This window comes from Capsicum annuum, unplaced genomic scaffold (assembly GCF_002878395.1).
Source record: "Capsicum annuum cultivar UCD-10X-F1 unplaced genomic scaffold, UCD10Xv1.1 ctg3234, whole genome shotgun sequence".
In the NCBI taxonomy this organism is placed as follows: Eukaryota; Viridiplantae; Streptophyta; class Magnoliopsida; order Solanales; family Solanaceae; genus Capsicum; species Capsicum annuum.
The window spans coordinates 117,214-134,841 of record NW_025839043.1 but is presented as its reverse complement, the minus strand read 5'-3'; positions in this window follow the sequence as shown (position 1 = coordinate 134,841).

Below are 17,628 nucleotides of genomic sequence, written 5' to 3'. Positions count from 1 at the left end.
CCGTGACTAAATTTGTAACAGATTGAGCATTACATCACAATTTTTTTTTAAATAACTAATGTAATAAAAATTTGTGACGAATTTATTCCGTCACAGTAAAATTAAAACAATAATTAGTTTTGACGGATTTATTTCCGTCAAAAGCAGAATTGGGTGATTCCCTCTAAAATATTTTTTGTTTTTCCTCAATTTTTTTACATCATTTTTTCCCTTAGTTTCCCTCAGACCCTTCATTTTCATCGTCTCGATTCTTTATTGGCACAAGCAGTCACATCCTCTCAAGTGAGTTTGCATTTAATTTCTTCCAAAAGCACTTAGTTCATCTCAATTTCGATTCTTCTTCTTCACTCATTGAGGTAATTTATCTCAATTTCTATTTTTTGCAACTTGTTGAGGTATGGAATAGATCGTTTTTTGCAACTTGTTGAGGTATGGAATAAATTAATTTTTGCAACTTTTCTAGGTATGGAATAGATCATTTTGCAACTTGTTGAGGTAAAAATAACTTGTTGGCTGACTTTGTTGTTCTTAATTTCAATTTTGACAAACATATGAAATAGATCATTTCTTTAGCTATTTGAACTGTAGGTTTGAATTATTTGAATAGAAAATAATTATTGGGTCTTTTGATTTTGCTCAAATTCTTTCCCATTCTTCTTCGATTATGATTTAAAGTGAATAATTTTGGGCATTTTGTTAACTGTTAAATTGGATATTGAAAGGTTGATACGTCCTCTACTCTTTGGCTTTGTTGATCTATAGTTAGGATTTTTTAGTAGGCTAGGTGGATTAAAGGGTGTATATATCCCATCGATTGAATCATTTATTGGACCGAGAAGCTTGTGCATTGTTTATTAATTAGAGTTATCTGAGAAAATAACAAATAATTATCTCATTCCAATTTGAGTTTCAACTAAGGTATTATGTTTAGCCCTTCTTTAGAGTTCTGTTAGCCTAACAACATGTCGTCATTTCTTTGACCCGTCCTCATTAGTCCACCCTTTAGAGTTATGATTCAATGTTTCTAACTTAGTCTTCTGGTGGCCACTAGTTAATTAATACAGGATCTGAGGTTGTGTTTAGGTTCAAAAGCTTTAATTCAAGAAAGTAGTTGAACTAAAGATATGATTCATTTCTCATAGATCAACTGCGTCTGAATCCGAAGATCCTCTTTACATTAGGATTCTTGGTTATATCCAGTCCAATAGATTAGTCATCAAAGGCATGGATACCAGAGAAAATTGAAGGAAAGATGTCTTTTAAGTCTTGAATGAAGGATTGGTGACATTGACCAACTTAAAGGGTAAAACATCATTAAAAAACTTGATTAAGTTAATTGTGGAATTGACTAATATTTTCAAAACTTTTTAATCTTTTCAAAAATACAAATCAACCCAACCCACACCCCTCTTCAATCCAAATCAACCACTCTCTCCTCTCTTTAGACAGCTTCTCTCAACTCTCTCCCAACCGACAATTCTGCAAAATTTCTCCCTTCAACCCCCAACGACTTCTACCTCCGGTGATAAATAGTTGGACTTCGAGTTCCCCTATTCAATTCAAATCAACTTGTTTCTCATCCATCTCTCGATAGCTTCTCTCAACTCTCTCCTAACCAACTGTTTTGCAAATTTTCTATTTCAATCCTCGGTGACTTCAATATCCGAATACAAATAGTTAGGCTTCGAGTTCCTTTTCAACTTCAACCTTCAATCGATGTGACAGTCTTGCTCTCCAGCCATAACAGTTTTAAATTCTTCATCGTTCCTTTTCTTCTTTCACAAGTAAAAATTTATGGCCTTTTTAGTTTTGAAGAAAACGAGGAATTTGAGCCAACTTATCTTATAGTATTGGTTAACTATTTCAATATTTGTTGTATTAATTTGAAATGCGGTCTAAATAAAATCCTAAATTTTGGTATTTGTTCTCTTCTCTTTTCAAAGTAAATTATGATTTTTTGTTGTTTGTTGTATTTTTTTGAAGTTTGATTTTTATTATTTGTGTTTATAAAACAAAACAATTTGGGTTGATTTGTTCTGTTCTTGTTCTTGGTAAAAATGGTGAAATTGCTATTTTTTTGTTGAACAAAATCGTGCTACTGTTTTTTATTTCCTCCAACAGATTATCTATTTGGTGCAACATATTAACCATATGATGCAATAATTTATCATATGATACAACAGATCAACCATCTGATGCACCAGAGGAACCATCAGATTATAATTCTGATGCAACAGATTAATCATCAGATGCAACAAATTAACTATCTGATGCAATAGATTAACCATATATTGTAACAGATTAAGCATCGAATAAAAAATCTGATGCAACTAATTAACCATTTGATGCAATAGAAGAGCCATCAGATTAATGATCTGATGCAACAAATGAACCTTCTGTTGGATAAAATCCTATCAACTCTTCCAACAAAAAATGTCCACAAGACTTGATTTTTCCAACTGATCATTCATCTGCCGTGATAAACGGTCCTATGTTGGAAGAAATCTAAATAATATTGACCTTTGATAACTGTTCCAAAAGATCACTCATGTGTTGCAATAGATGTGTGACCTGTTGTACAAACCATTCATCTTTCCCAATAGATGAATGATATATTTTATATTATCGCAATAGATTACTCAGTCGTTGCTGTAGGTTAGTTAACTACTATGATAGATCATTCATATCTTGCAACAGATGTGTGATCTGTTGCACAAACCATTCATCTTTCTCAACAGATAAGTGATATATTTTGTATTATTGCAACAAATTACTCAGCCGTTGCTACGGATTATTTAACTGTTCCAACAGATCACTCATATATTGCAACAGATGATGTCATAACAGATGTGTGATTTATTGCATAGACCATTTATCTTCCTTAATAAATGAGTAATATATTTTGTATTATCGCAATAGATTACTTAGACATTGCTACAGGTTATTTAACTGTTCCAACAGATCACTCACATGTTGCAATAGATGATGTTGTAATAAATGTGTGATCTGCTGTACAAACCATTTATTTTTCTCAATAGATGAGTAATTTGTTTTGTATTATCGCAACAGATTACTCATCCGTTGCAACAGGTTATTTAACTGTCCCAATGGATCACTCATATATTGTAACAATATGTGATCTGTTGCATAGACCATTCATCTGTCTTAAAAGATGAGTGATATATTTTATATTGTTACAACAAATTACTCATCCGCTGCAATAGGTTGGTTATATGCTGCAATAGATATACTACCTGGTGCAATAGATCGGTGATCTGTTGCAACTTTTATTTTACTGTTTTGCTTATTTGATTTATTGTTATTCTTTTTTAACGATGCATTAATCAACTATAATATATTTTTTTTATGTTCCTATTAATTTTAGATAATATGGTTCCCAAAAGAATAAAGACCGAATCTAGTCCAAGTAAAGGAACAAGTGAAGCAGCTAGGCTACATCCACCACTCTATGAGCTTGCTTTACAAGCGTTATCTCAATCGGGAGTAGAATATGATGAACACGAGAAAGAAGAATTTTCAAAAAAGATGATGCAAATACGAATAGTCCTTCCACCAAAGAGTTGATCAAAGCCTTCAGTATTGATCATTATCCCGTGAGAATGCAGTGCGATGGTGCCGCAGATTTAACGGGTGATTTTGTGGTTAAGTCAGGCATAGGAAAATATTTCGATGCCTTCAGAAAAATACTTCGAGAACAAAAATTGGATGCTTATTTCAGGAATAGCTGCTTTGGGAAATATCTTGATTTGCCGGAGGACAACAATGCTCGTTTCCAAATAAAAGGTATATGAACTTCTCAAGCGTAGGTTTATTTATGAAAACAAAGATAAGATGGATGAGGTATGGATAAATTACTGTGGCATGCCTGTTTGTTTTGGTTGGAAGGAGTTTACCATAGTTACTGGACTAAAATATTAACCTCCTTCTCAAGTTATACCTATTCTAACCCAAAAAAACCACCCCACCTACCCAAAAAGGCAAAGGCAAGTCGTGTGATCGTTATGACCTGGTGTCCATTGTTGGTCCAAGCTTCAAAAATAAAAATTTAATAGAAGCGTCGAAAGGTAAAGAACTTTCAAAGAAGCACAAACAGTCATTGTGCTTGGTTTGGTTTGTACATAATATTCTTTGGGCGAGAGACGTTAACAATAACATAAGCCACAGTTTAATACAGCTCTCCGAGGATCTTGAGGCATTTAACAGTTATCCTTGGGCGTATGAAAGCTTCAAAATAACTGTCAAATATTTGTTGACTCCTTTAGCATCAAAGACAGTCAACTTATATGGCTTCCCATGGGCTTTCATTGTAAATATTTCTTTCTTCTATTATGATATCATTCATTTTTTTACTCAATAATGGTTTTGATTTATTGGCGTTATTTTATAGGCTTGGGCGTTTGAAGCCATTCCTTATTTGAGATAACAAGTGAACTACCAGGAAGGAGTTTTCTGTCCAAGAATCTTGAGATGGTTGTCGGTCAAAACTGATAAAAATGCAAAATTTCTTGATCTCTTCAACCCCCTGAAGGATGCAGTAAGTATAATTATAATTAATTTTTCTTTTAATTAATTATTTTTTTTGAATGATCTAATCATCATTCTAATATATGTAATGATTTATGTTAGATTGTGCATCCGTCGCTAGTTCCGACCAATCGAGAGTTGAAAATACCATTTTTTCTTACTTTATGGTCTGTGCAAACTTTATCGGACCCTAAAGTCATCGACAAAATAAAGATGGAATTGTTTGGAGCAACAACCATTACCAGAAAAACAATTTTGGAGGGTGGGCTTATTGTTGTTGATGGTCTTAGTGGTGCCGGAGCTGGTGGTGGTGATAGTGGTGCTGCTGTTGGTGCTAATGATGCTCCTCTTACAGTATTTATAGCAAACCATTATAAGTATGATCATACTGGTTATACAGATTTTGTCTCTCTCAGTGAATGTTCTGCATGCAAATGTCAAAACTACAGGGCAAAACATAATGTAGTGATTAATGTTATTAATGCATTAACTACTTCTGTAAAGGAATTGACATCTAAGAGGGGTCTTATTCCATCAAAGAGGATTTTATTTCCATCCTCTCCATTAGAGATTAGGTCTAAGAAGAGAAGAAGAGTGATTTCCAGGGCATTATCAAACATACAAAGAAGCAAAAATGCAACTCCTCTTTCTATGTGTTTCACTGAACAACGTACAATGTCCAAAGGAGAGCATCACGAGCTGAAGAAGGTGAATATATATGTCTTCTAACTGACAAAACAAACAGATACATATCTGTTTTAACAGATGACACATATGCTGAAAATTATCAAATAGATATATACATCTGTTGCAACAGTTGACTAACTTATTGCACCAGATAAAGTATCTGTTGCGACATATGTCTCATCTATTTTAGAAAATCAAATAGCTCTTCGTACCGCTTTTATTTGTACCAATAGATGACCCATCTACTGCAACAGATGATTCATATATTGCAACAGATGGTTCATTCATTGGAAATTATCATACAAGGTCTTTCTCATGTAGAAATTTATCCCAATAGTTGATTCATTGTTGCAACAAAAATGTAATCTATTTGGGATAATTTAAAATAGGAGAAAGACCTATTTGATTTGCTAGAACAGATAAGTTATCCTTTTCCATTTTATTGTACCTACGTGATTAGCATTGACCAATTTTGGTTTTCCAGGTGGATGTAGAAGAAGTTACTGTTGAACAAAATTGACAATATGCTACTCTTTTTATGGAAATAAAGAGAACAGAAAGAGCAGAAACCATACGTAAGCGATAATAAAGATCCACTACGAGCAAAGCCGAATTTCATAGCACCGGATGAAGAACAACTTGTCCATACTGAGTAGATCTTTATAGCTTGAGCCTATCAAAGTAATCCTTAGCATTATACTTAAATTGTTGTTGATGTATTTGTTGAGATCTGTACCCATAATAATTTTTTTACATTTTATTTATTCATTGACTTATTTCAAGTAATTTTGAAGGCTTCGATTTATTTTATTTTTTCTATGAATTTTATTTATTCCTTAGATTTGAACTTATTAATTGAAAAGAAATACTAGATTCAAATATTGCAACAGATAATGTATCTATTACAACAGACGACACATCTATTGGAAAAATCGAACAGATTCAGACATATGTTGCAACAGATAGGTAATCTGTTGGAATTTATCAAACAGGTCTTTCCACTGTTGCAACAGATGGACTTAGATAGAAACATCGAGATAATGCAATAGATGACCAACCTATTACAACAGATAAACTATATGCCAGAACAGGTAGAATAACTGTTACAACGGAAGGAGAATTTGTTGCATTATAAAAATTCAACTTTTGTTGGACATAAAAAATTGCCACTACGTGTAAAAAGGTTAAAGTGAATTGAAATAATAAAGGCGGAACCCATAGACGATGTTCAGTTCAAACACCTAAAATAAAATAGGCATCAAGTAGATTTTAAACGCGTAAAATAAAATAGGCATCAAATGTGTCAGTCTGGCACATTTTGCTGACTTGCCGTCACTTGGCCCCCAACAGTCATCCCCCCCATTGTCTTATATATTTATCTTCCTCCTAAAATTTAACCATAAATTCCCAAATCTTCTTCATCGTCATCTTCTTTTATCTATCCAAATTCTTTAAATTATTTATTTTATTTTTTCCAACTGAGCTTGACAATGTCGAGCGCATCTTCCACTGTTTTTTGTGATAAAGATTTTTGATATTATAAGTTCGGTCATGAAGCTCTGTTAAAGACTTATTGGACTCAACAAAATCCAGGGCGTAGTTTTTTTTTCTTGTAAGATTTCAAAGGTAATATTTTTTTATTTAATTAGTTGATTAATTATTGACTTGTAATTATTTTGTAATTATGTTCTCTTTTTTATAGAAATTGGGTGGATGCGATTACTTTGATTGGTCTGAAGAACGACAACCTTCACAAGCAAATCATGTAATCTGGGGTTTGTTGAACAAAGTCAAGGCTTCTGAAGAGAAATAAAATTGAGCAAGAAGATACTACATTGTTGTCGTTATTGCTATTGGTTTGGTGTTGTTGGGCACATGGATATTCAAGCCCAATTGCTAAAATTTTTATGGTGGTGTGTGTATTTGCTATTGGTTTAGTGTTGTCGAGCACATGAATATTCAAGCGTAGCTGTTGAAAAATATCAAAAAGATTTAGGCATATGTTGTTAAATTTAGGTCATCTGTTGGAAATTATCAAACAGATCTTCCCACTATTGCAACAGATTAGACTTAGATTATTAGATTATTCATAGAAATAACATCAGCGTAATGCAACAGATGACCAACCTATTGCAACAGATAAACTATTTGCCAGAACGGATTCAATATATTTTACAACAATAGTCAATCAATTACATTATAAAAAACTCAACTTTCATCAGAAAAAAATTATTGCCACTACATGTACATGTAATAAAGTGAAGGGTGACTTGAAATTAAAAATTGCTATTTCACAGGCTCTTCTATATATATAGGCTTCAAGCGTCCAGTTAGTATCCCATAAGCCCAGACCTCTTGCAGGTTTGCCACAACGTTGTAGCACAGAAAAGTCATTGGCTCAGCCATTTCAGCAAACATTCGATGTGTGTAAGAGAGTGCGAGCCGCTCGCTTTAGCAGCATCATCTTTTGGAAGGATCATTCCCTTGTTTTGACCTTCAAAATCACATGATTTCTTCATCAAAACTTTCTTTGGAAAATGATTCATCAGTTTACTCTCCCTCAAAAAGATGCACAACAGCACCACCAGTGGCTCCATGAGGAGAAAAAGATCGAAATCGTCGACGAGAGGTACGTTGGAGTCATAAACATTAATCTTTCCCTCCTCAAGTAGTATCTTAACAGCCTGATAATGCATTCCATTCACGCTAATGACTGCAAGAATCCTCTTTGCCTCGGTCCACCTCTTGCCATGTGGATTTGGCCTCTCCCCTCTAACATATTTTATCATTTCTTCTTCATCCAAGACCAACGTAGGAACTAGGAAATTAAGTCCCACGGAAAGGGCTAACACCTCCCCATTGAGTTTATCATACCTATCCTTGAGCTTCTTGCAGAAGTCAAGGTCTATTATCCTATCGGCAGAATCATAAGCTTCCCGGTACGTTAATTGCCTTTTCCTCATAAGGTAAAGAATTATGTCAACATGCTGTGATATAAGAACTTAATTTTTAAATAGGTTAGTAATTGTAAAGATGCAACAGATTGTCCATATGTTTCATATGGTTCTCTGAATCAACAATCCAGCACAATTTATGCAACAAATGGATAATAAGTTGAAATAGAACCATTACCAGTTGCACCAGTATACCCAGCTATTGCAACAGATGTGAAATATGTTGCGTAGCTTCTTCTTCATGGGGTAGATTAGAAGGGCTAGGTTAGAAAATGTAAACTTGCCTTGTCCTCGTATGACATACACATATTAGTTATAGTCTGGAAGTCTTAGGGGGAAAAGGGAGGCCTGGGTAATCTGGTGCGCCTGACTTGGCATTCTTGGCCTGTCGCAGATCCCTCTTCTCTTCGGAACCATGCTCTGCATATATGTCCACCTTCTTGACTGGCCCCTGAACTTCAACATCTTTTGGACAGGGAGGAATTACAATTTCTTTTGATTTTCGATTGGAGAGTACGCTCTAATTGCTCTTTTCTTTCTCCGTGTCTACCTCTCCTTTTTGGATGGTATGACACATCTCTTGGATTTGAATTCCTTGATAGCTTTAGAGATAGCCTTTACTTTTTCAAAGAGTTTATCCTGTCTGTCCTTGCACTTTTTGCATTCACAATAAGAACACAAGGGTGAAGAGGGGTGAGAGAGACCTGTGTAAGGGTGAAAAGGGGTGTTTTCAAATATATTTATTCTTTCTTGAGCATCAACATACTCATCATCATAAGTGGTAGCAATATCAGTATGCCTTCCACCAACACCAACAACTCCACCAAAAGAAGCACCCGGATCTGCCTTAGTAGGTTGGTCATGAAGAGCCTCAATATTAGGCTGACCTTGCCTAACTACTCTTCTTATGGATGTTGTTCCAACCAATTTCTTCTTTATTAACTTCATTGGGTCTGCTATAGTATCAACATGACCTAGAGTAATATAAGAAGTCATCACAGACTCCTCCTCAGTAGGCACGATCTATGGATGCACAACCTATAAAAAGGAAAAAAAAGATAGATGCATTTAAATCATATAGTATAATAATTTTCACAGTTGGGTTACATTTTAAAAAAGACCTATCTGTTGCATAGTTTATAGTATATAGTTAAAATCCATTTGAGTTTAGTTCTGAGAAACAAAGTAACACATGATAATCTGATGCAAAATATCAATCATCTATTGCAATAGTTGCACAAGATGGGTAATCTGTTATGCAACAGATGATCTGTACGTCACAACAGATGAATAATATGTTATCAGATTACACATCTATTGCATTATTTGAAATAGATGGTTAATCTATTAGGAGTTGGGTTCAGAGAACTAAAGCAATAGATGGGTAATTTGATTTGATTGGCACAGGACAGGCAACTAATCGCAATAGATGTCCCATCTGGTGCATCAGATATAACATCTGTTGCACCAGATATAATATCTGTTCAATATCTTTCTTTGAGTAAAATTATTTTACTTGAAGAGGACGTACTGCATCATCCGGAGGTTAAGGAGATCAACCTCCTTACTATTGGTGTTGCTCTTTGTAGCCAACCACCTAAACATCCTTAAATGAGAAACCTTATCCGGGTAATCCATTAACTACTTTTGGAGGAGAGGAATGGCTTTAAATGACCAAGCCTAAAAAATGTAAACAGAAAGCAAGCACAAAAAAGTCATAATAACTATATTCAATATAAATTAATGGATGAGTAAAGTTAGTGATTAATTTTATCATGAAAGCTCAAGAAAATCCGAATATTATGATCGTCCCTGAGGATAGCTTTGTCCTTAAATATTGGACAGTCAAGTAGAAGTTGTCATATCCCCAGGGATAATTATTGAATTTATCAAAATCCTCAGCACACACCAACAAATCATCTTCTATGACCTTATTGACGTCTCTTGCCAATATAACCGAATAGGCAAACCAAACTAAGCACAACTGCTCCCTGTAATGCTCTGGCATGTTTTATCCTCAAGATTTATCAACAAATCTGATGCTTTGTAGCCACGTCGAGAAATGTCAAACAACCCATCTATTTTTTCTTTGCATTTTCTTGCTTTGGATCTTTTGCACGGTGGTGGTTCTTCTAAACGATGGTATCTTAAGCCCATCACTATGGCAAACTCTTGCAAGCCAGAACAAATAGGCATGCCATAGTAGTTGATCCAGATTTCATCCATCTTTTTTTTGCTCCCTTCTTCTGGATCTTTATCATCCCCACATACTTGATTCTGCGCTTGAGAAGACCATACACCATCGTCATAGAAAAATGAATACGGGCAGAGGAGTCCTCAGGCAGCTCAAGAAAGCACCCAAAGAAGCTCTTCTTAAAAAGTCTGCGTATGTTTTCGTTCTTCATAATTTTCATAAAATGTTCAAAAAGTTTCCCTATCTAACATTTAAGTACAATTTGACCAGTTAGTTGTTTTGCTTCTGGGTCATTTATCAGCATCGCAACTTGAAACTTGTCAATACTAAAAGTTTTGAAAGGATCATGCTGGGATGTCGATATTACTTCACGCCCCATTGGTGATCCATTATCATCATGTTGATGATCATCATCTTTCTCTTTCTTACTCTCCAATTCCTCCCCTTTCTCACTTTTATTTTCTTCATCACCATCTACAGACCCTTGTCCACCTCCCTCAACATTGTTTTCACATCTCTCCTTAGCTTCACTTTTTCCTGACTGAGATTGTTTAAGAAGCTCCTCCGAATCCCTCTGTATTGTAGCTTTTTTTTGGGTGGTCAGACGTTGATCCACTTTTACTTTCTTTTCTTTTGGGAGACATGTTTTACCTACAAACAACAGAAAATAAAAATTACATTACAATTGATGTATGCATAATTTTTTTAAAAATACATTACAAACACCATGAATACCGACACACCAATAGCCACCACCACAAACACTACTAACCAATGCCACAAACAAACACCATGAATAACGACACCACCGACAACCACCATAAACACCACCAACCAATGCCACCACTAGTTCCATCACGACCACCATAAACACCACCACCACCACCACCACCACAAATACTATCCAACAATACCACGACAGTCAACGAAACACTGCAACGGAAACTAGGGATTTCTCGAGTTCTTCCTTCGATTTTACCATCAAAACTCAAAATTGTAAACCTATTCTCAAAGATAATACAACTAAAATTTGTATTTTTTATCATTAAATTAAAAGCCCTTATTTTTTAGAAAAAAATAACAAATATAGAACTCTTACTGAACTCTATTGCCTACGAAGACAAAGAAAACGACTGATACAAGAAAGAATGAAGTCAAAAATACCACCTATGTGGTCAGAAATGAGAAGAAAAATGATCTGTTATGGAAGGTTGAGCAAATTTGTTGAGTAGTTGTTGTCTATACTGTATTGTTGAGTGAGAATGAGAGAGAAAGAGCGAGAACTCAAGATTTGAAATGATGAAACATTTTGTATGGGTTGATTTGTATTTTGGAAAAGATTGACAAGTTTTAAAAATGTTAATTTGGTCCGAATTGATCTTAATTATTTTTAAAATTATAAAAGATATGCGTAATTTTTAACCCTCTCATCATGCAATTGAAAAAAGGGTAATATTTAGTCTAACATATGAACTTAATTGAAATTGTATAAAAACAATTGAAGTTATAGTTGATCGAGTACTCTAGTTGACCCTATGAACTCACCCCTTGTCCTAAATTAATCAATTTAGGTACTATTAGTCAAACATATGAACTCAATTGAAATTGTATAAAAATAAATGTTCAACATGTTGCATCAGATTTTGCATATATTGTAAATTATCAATCAGATTAGGTAACAACAGATTATGAATCTATTGTAAATTATCAAAAAGATTAAGTCATCTATTGCGACAGATTACCCATCTATTGTAAATTATTAAATGAATTATCATATGTCGCAACAGATTACCCATATGTTGTAAATTATCAAATAGGCGTTGCTATCTGTTGTAGCTGACCCTATGAGAACTCACCCCTAGTCCCAGATTAATCAATAGTTAACCATATGATAACTTACCCCTAGTTCCAGATTATTCAATTAAGGTATTAGTACCCCGTCCTAGATCAATCAATTAAGGTATTAGTTGAACATATGAGGTAGTAAGAATCGGTTTGGCTCAGAGTTATTGATCGACGACTCTGGTCGGGAGGAACGCAGTACCATCACATCATGCAATTGCCAAAAGACTCAATTAGAGTTGTAGTTGATCCTATGAGAACTCACCCCAGTCCTAGATTATTCAATTAAAGTATTGGTACCTTAGTCCTAGATTAATCAATTAAGGTATTAGTCTAACATATGAGGTAGTAAGAATCGATTCAGCTCAGAGTGATCGATCGACGACTCTAGTCGAGAGGAATGCAATACCATCTCATTATGCAATTGCCAAAAGACTCAATTGAAGTTGTAGTTGAACCTATGAGAACTCACATTTAATTAAGGTATTAGTCTAACATATGAACTCAATTAAATTATATATAAATAAATGTACAACCTATTACAACAAATTTTTTTTCTATTGGATCAAATCAAACAGATTAGGTAATCTATTGCAATATATTACGCATTTGTTGTAAACTATCAAACAGATTACGTTATTTATTGCAAAATATCATGAATCTATTGTAAACTATCAAACAAATTAAGTCATCTGTTGAGACAGATTACCCATCTGTTGTAAATTATCAAATGGATTAAGTCATATGTCGCAATAGATTACCCATTTGTTGTAAATTATCAAATAGGCGTTGTCATCTATTGTAGTTGACATTATGAGAACTCACCCCTAGTCCTAGATTAATCAATTAAGGTATTATTTGAACATATGAGGTAGTAAGAATCGGTTCGGCTTAGAATTATCAATCAATGACTCTAGTCGGGAGGAACGTAGTACCGTCTCATTATGCAATCACCAAAAGACTCAATTGAAGTTGTAGTTGACCCTATGAGAACTCACCCCTAGTCCTAGATTATTCAATTAAGGTATTAGTATCCTAGTCCAAGATTAATAAATTAAGGTATTAGTCTAACATATGAGGTAGTAAGAATCGATTTGGCTCAGAGTGATCGATCAATGGATCTGGTCGGGAGGAACACAATACCATCTCATCATGCAATTGACAAAAGATTTAATTGAAGTTATAGTTGACCCTATGAGAACTCACTCCTAGTCCTAGATTATTCAATTAAGGTATTAGTATCCTAGTCCTAGATTAATCAATTAAGGTATTAGTCTAACATATGAGGTAGTAAGAATTGGTTTGGCTCAAAGTGATCGATCAATGGATCTGGTCGGGAGGAACGCAATACCGTCTCATTATGCAATTGTCAAAAGACTCAATTGAAGTTGTAGTTGACCCTATGAGAACTCATCCCTAGTCCTAGATTATTCAATCAAGGTATTAGTACCCTAGTACTAGATTAATCAATTAAGGTATTAGTCTAACATATGAGGTAGTAAGAATCGGTTCGGCTCAAAGTGATCGATCGGCGACTCTGGTCGGGAGGAACGCAATACCGTCTCATCATTCAATTGCCAAAAGACTCAATTGAAGTTGAAGTTAACACTATGAGAACTCATATTCAATTAAGGTATTAGTCTAACATATGAACTCAATTGAAATTATATATAAACTAATGTTCAACCTGTTGCAACAGATGTCTTTTCTGTTGGATCAAATCAAATAGATTAGGTAATCTGTTGCAACATATTATGCATATATTGTAAACTATAAAATAGATTACATCATTTATTGCAACTTATCATGAATCTGTTATAACCTGTCAAACAAATTAAGTCATCTGTTGCGAGATTACCCATCTGTTATAAATTATCAAATGGATTAGTCATATGTTGTAATAGATTACCTATCTACTATAAATTATCAAATAAGTATTGTCATCTATTGTAGTTGACATTATGAAAACTCACCCCTAGTCCTAGATTAATTAATTAAGGTATTAGTTGAACATATGAGGTAGGAAGAATCGGTTCGGCTCAGAGTTATTGATCGACGACTCTAGTCAGGAGGAATGCAGTACAGTCTTATCATGCAGTTGGAAAAAAGACTCAATTAAAGTTATAGTTGACCCTATGAGAACTCACCCCTAGTCCTTGATTATTCAATCAAGGTATTAGTACCATAGTCCTAGATTAATCAATTAAGGTATTAGTCTAACATATGAGGTAGTAAGAATCGGTTCATCTCAGAGTAATCGATCGACGACTCTGGTTGGGAGAAATGCAATATTGTCTCATCATGGAATTGCCAAAAGTCTCAATTGAAGTTGTAGTTGAACCTATGAGAACTCACATTCAATTAAGGTATTAGTCTAACATATGAACTCAATTAAAATTATATATAAACAAATGTTCAACCTGTTGTAATAGATGTCTTTTCTGTTGGATCAAATCAAACAGATTAGGTAATTTGTTGCAACATATTACATATCTATTGTAAACTATCAAACAGATTACGTCATTTGTTGCAACAGATGATCGAGCTTTGGAAATTTCCAAACAGAAATTGTTATTTGTTGCACTTAAATGTTTTAAGATCTTTTTTTAAAGCAATTTAGGTATTTCCTATCCGAGATAAAAAAGTTAAAATACTAAGGCAGTAAAATATATTACTCGGTACTACTTGGACAACTCAAAAATCTCCTGAGTGAGTAGTCTTATCTGGTCTTTTCAATGTCACGGTCTCCTCGTGCCCCTCAAAAGTTATTAATGAATATTTAAAACCCATATCTAGAACTCTCTCCTTCAACGATAAAGTAGTCTAGACTCAACTTATCACTCTTCTTTATTCTCAATTCTCAATTATCTTTGTTGTAGACACGTAATTTTGTCCTTCCCCGATATCATTTTACCCATTTTTACCTTATCCTACCGTGTACCCTCACCTATGTAATTACATCCCACAAAAATATAAAAAATAACTCTCAACAAAATCCCTAACAAACTTTTATTCTTTTTAACATCCTAACAACCCTTTCAATTAAAAGAAGACATATTACCCCTAACCCTACCCCCAACACCCCATACCCACGTGACCTCCTCCCCCTCATATTTCTTGTCCACAAAGGTAAAAAAAGATAGAATATTAGAAAGAGGGCCCACAGATAGAAGGCCCAGGGGTTCCATCTTCATTATAGATACACTGAGAAGGCACCATCACTAAAAGGAAAAAAACTCCCTCACAAACCATTAACATCATAGAAAACCTCCATTTTCCCTTTTCTTCTTGACATTAAAACATATACACTTCTGCATACACACACAGACATATTGAGGTTGGCTCACACACCCATCATTAATTAGTGATCGATAAAGGAGAAAACTAAAATTTTTAGGGGGGGTCTTGCTGGAGATCGGATGGAAAAATCGGAGCGCCGGCGACATAGTAGCCACGACTAACAGCTCCAATCCTGATCAGATCTTTGCCAGCGCCGACCAAACACATCCCCTACTCCGTCAAACTCTGGCAGACTGAAAACCAGTTCCGTCTATTTATTCCCAACCAAAACTGGTGTTCTTTGATCGGGTTCCGTCAAGGTTCTTCGGGAACTGAATACGGGTTACCATGCTTTTGTAATTCCAATTGCAGGTTGTTCATTTGTTTCCATGGATTTGTGTTCAATCGAATTTAGAGATCTTCATCGTTGAGTTTTGCCGCTATTGAGGTTCGGTTCGAGGTTCTCGGTGCATATTTCATCTTGTTTAAGTGGATAACACTCGAATAAAAACAAAGTTTGAGGTCTATTTCTTCTCTCGTTCTCTATTTTTTATTTCGAGTCTTCATTATTTTTGTGGATAAATGTTTTTATGTGGTTGCCATGCTTGAATCTTTATTGTGTATATGATTGATGTTGGTCTTAGATGTTAAAGAGAAAATTAAATTGTTAATCGAAGAATGAATTAATCGTGTGATTAAGCATGAAATAGGGGATGGGAATTACAAGGTTGATAAGGTACATTTGGATTAACTCTGATCTATTGTTGCTCTGTTTAATTCAGAAAAAATATCAAGTTTGTGAACCCGATAGGATCATGTTTAGGCCGACATTAATAGGCAAATGCAGGTTGGGTAAGCAAATTTTAGGACTCGTTGTTTTGCTGAATGTTTGAAATTTTTGTTGAATATTTTGCTTTTCTCGTATTTAGAAAATGTATTCATTTAGTCGGGGAATGACCCGAGGATTTGTGTCTATTTGCTGAGGAATGACCCAAAGTATTTTGTATTCAGAGAGCGTTCGTGATGAAGGCCCGATGCATCGGGTGAGGAATTAGAGTTTAGTCTAGGCCTAAAATAGAATAGGATTTATATTTTTTGCATTTTTTTTAATTCTGGACTGTATAATTGGTCTGACACTGTATTTTAGATTTTTTTTTTTTGCGTGTTGGATTAATTGTTACGTGCTTTTATGTGGTTTGTATAGTCGTAGTGTCAAAATTAGCCGATATGTTCCACCAAGCGACCGTGGTCGAACCACGGGATCGAGGGGTGCCTAACACCTTCCCCTCGGCCAACAAAATTCCTTAGCCGGAATCTCTATTCGCAAACTAGTTTTAACGAGTCAAATTGTTTTGAAAAGGATTGTACGAAGGTGACTTGGCACACCAGATTATGTCAAGTGGTGACTCTTAGTTTTGAATGTAAAAATGATCCTTTTTTGAAACAAATTTTCATTTTGTCAATTAATAATAAAAACCCTTTCGACCCTTAAATGTAATCTTTTTGGTGGTAAAAAAGGGGTGTGACAGCTCTGGCGACTCTGCTGGGGATCGAACCCAGAATCTATGGTTATTTTGGAGTTATATTGGCTTAGTTTGGCACTGTAGGTGTATAGACATTTTGTTTGTGTTGTTTTGTGTTATTGTTTATCATTGTTGAGTGTCTACGCGCTCTTTATTTATAGTTTTTGCTTTATGTGTTACCTCTTTATATCTGGCATCATGTGCATAACTCGAGTCATTCTTTCTGCAACAAGTCCTTAGTACACGTATGTACACGACCTATAGTTGAGTCACCCTTATTCTAGGAGGGGGGATCCATTGGGTTGTATGAAGTAGGTGGAACGCTGTCGCAGCCACTATCGACTATACGCTCCCCCGAACAACCTTGTTAGTGAACTCCAGCGTAGGTCAACCTTTAGGTCATGCTTATGTGCATCATATTGAGACCTAGAGGGACCCACTTGGTCCTTTGTAGGAGACTCACCTTTAAACCATCCCTACGTGCTAAATTTTGCATTCTTTTAGGGTAATGTGGTCACTTGACGGTTTGATTTGGGAAAAAGCATGTGTTAGAAATAAAGTGTTTAGGCAAGAAATTTTTGGATAAAAAAAAGAAGAGAAAAAT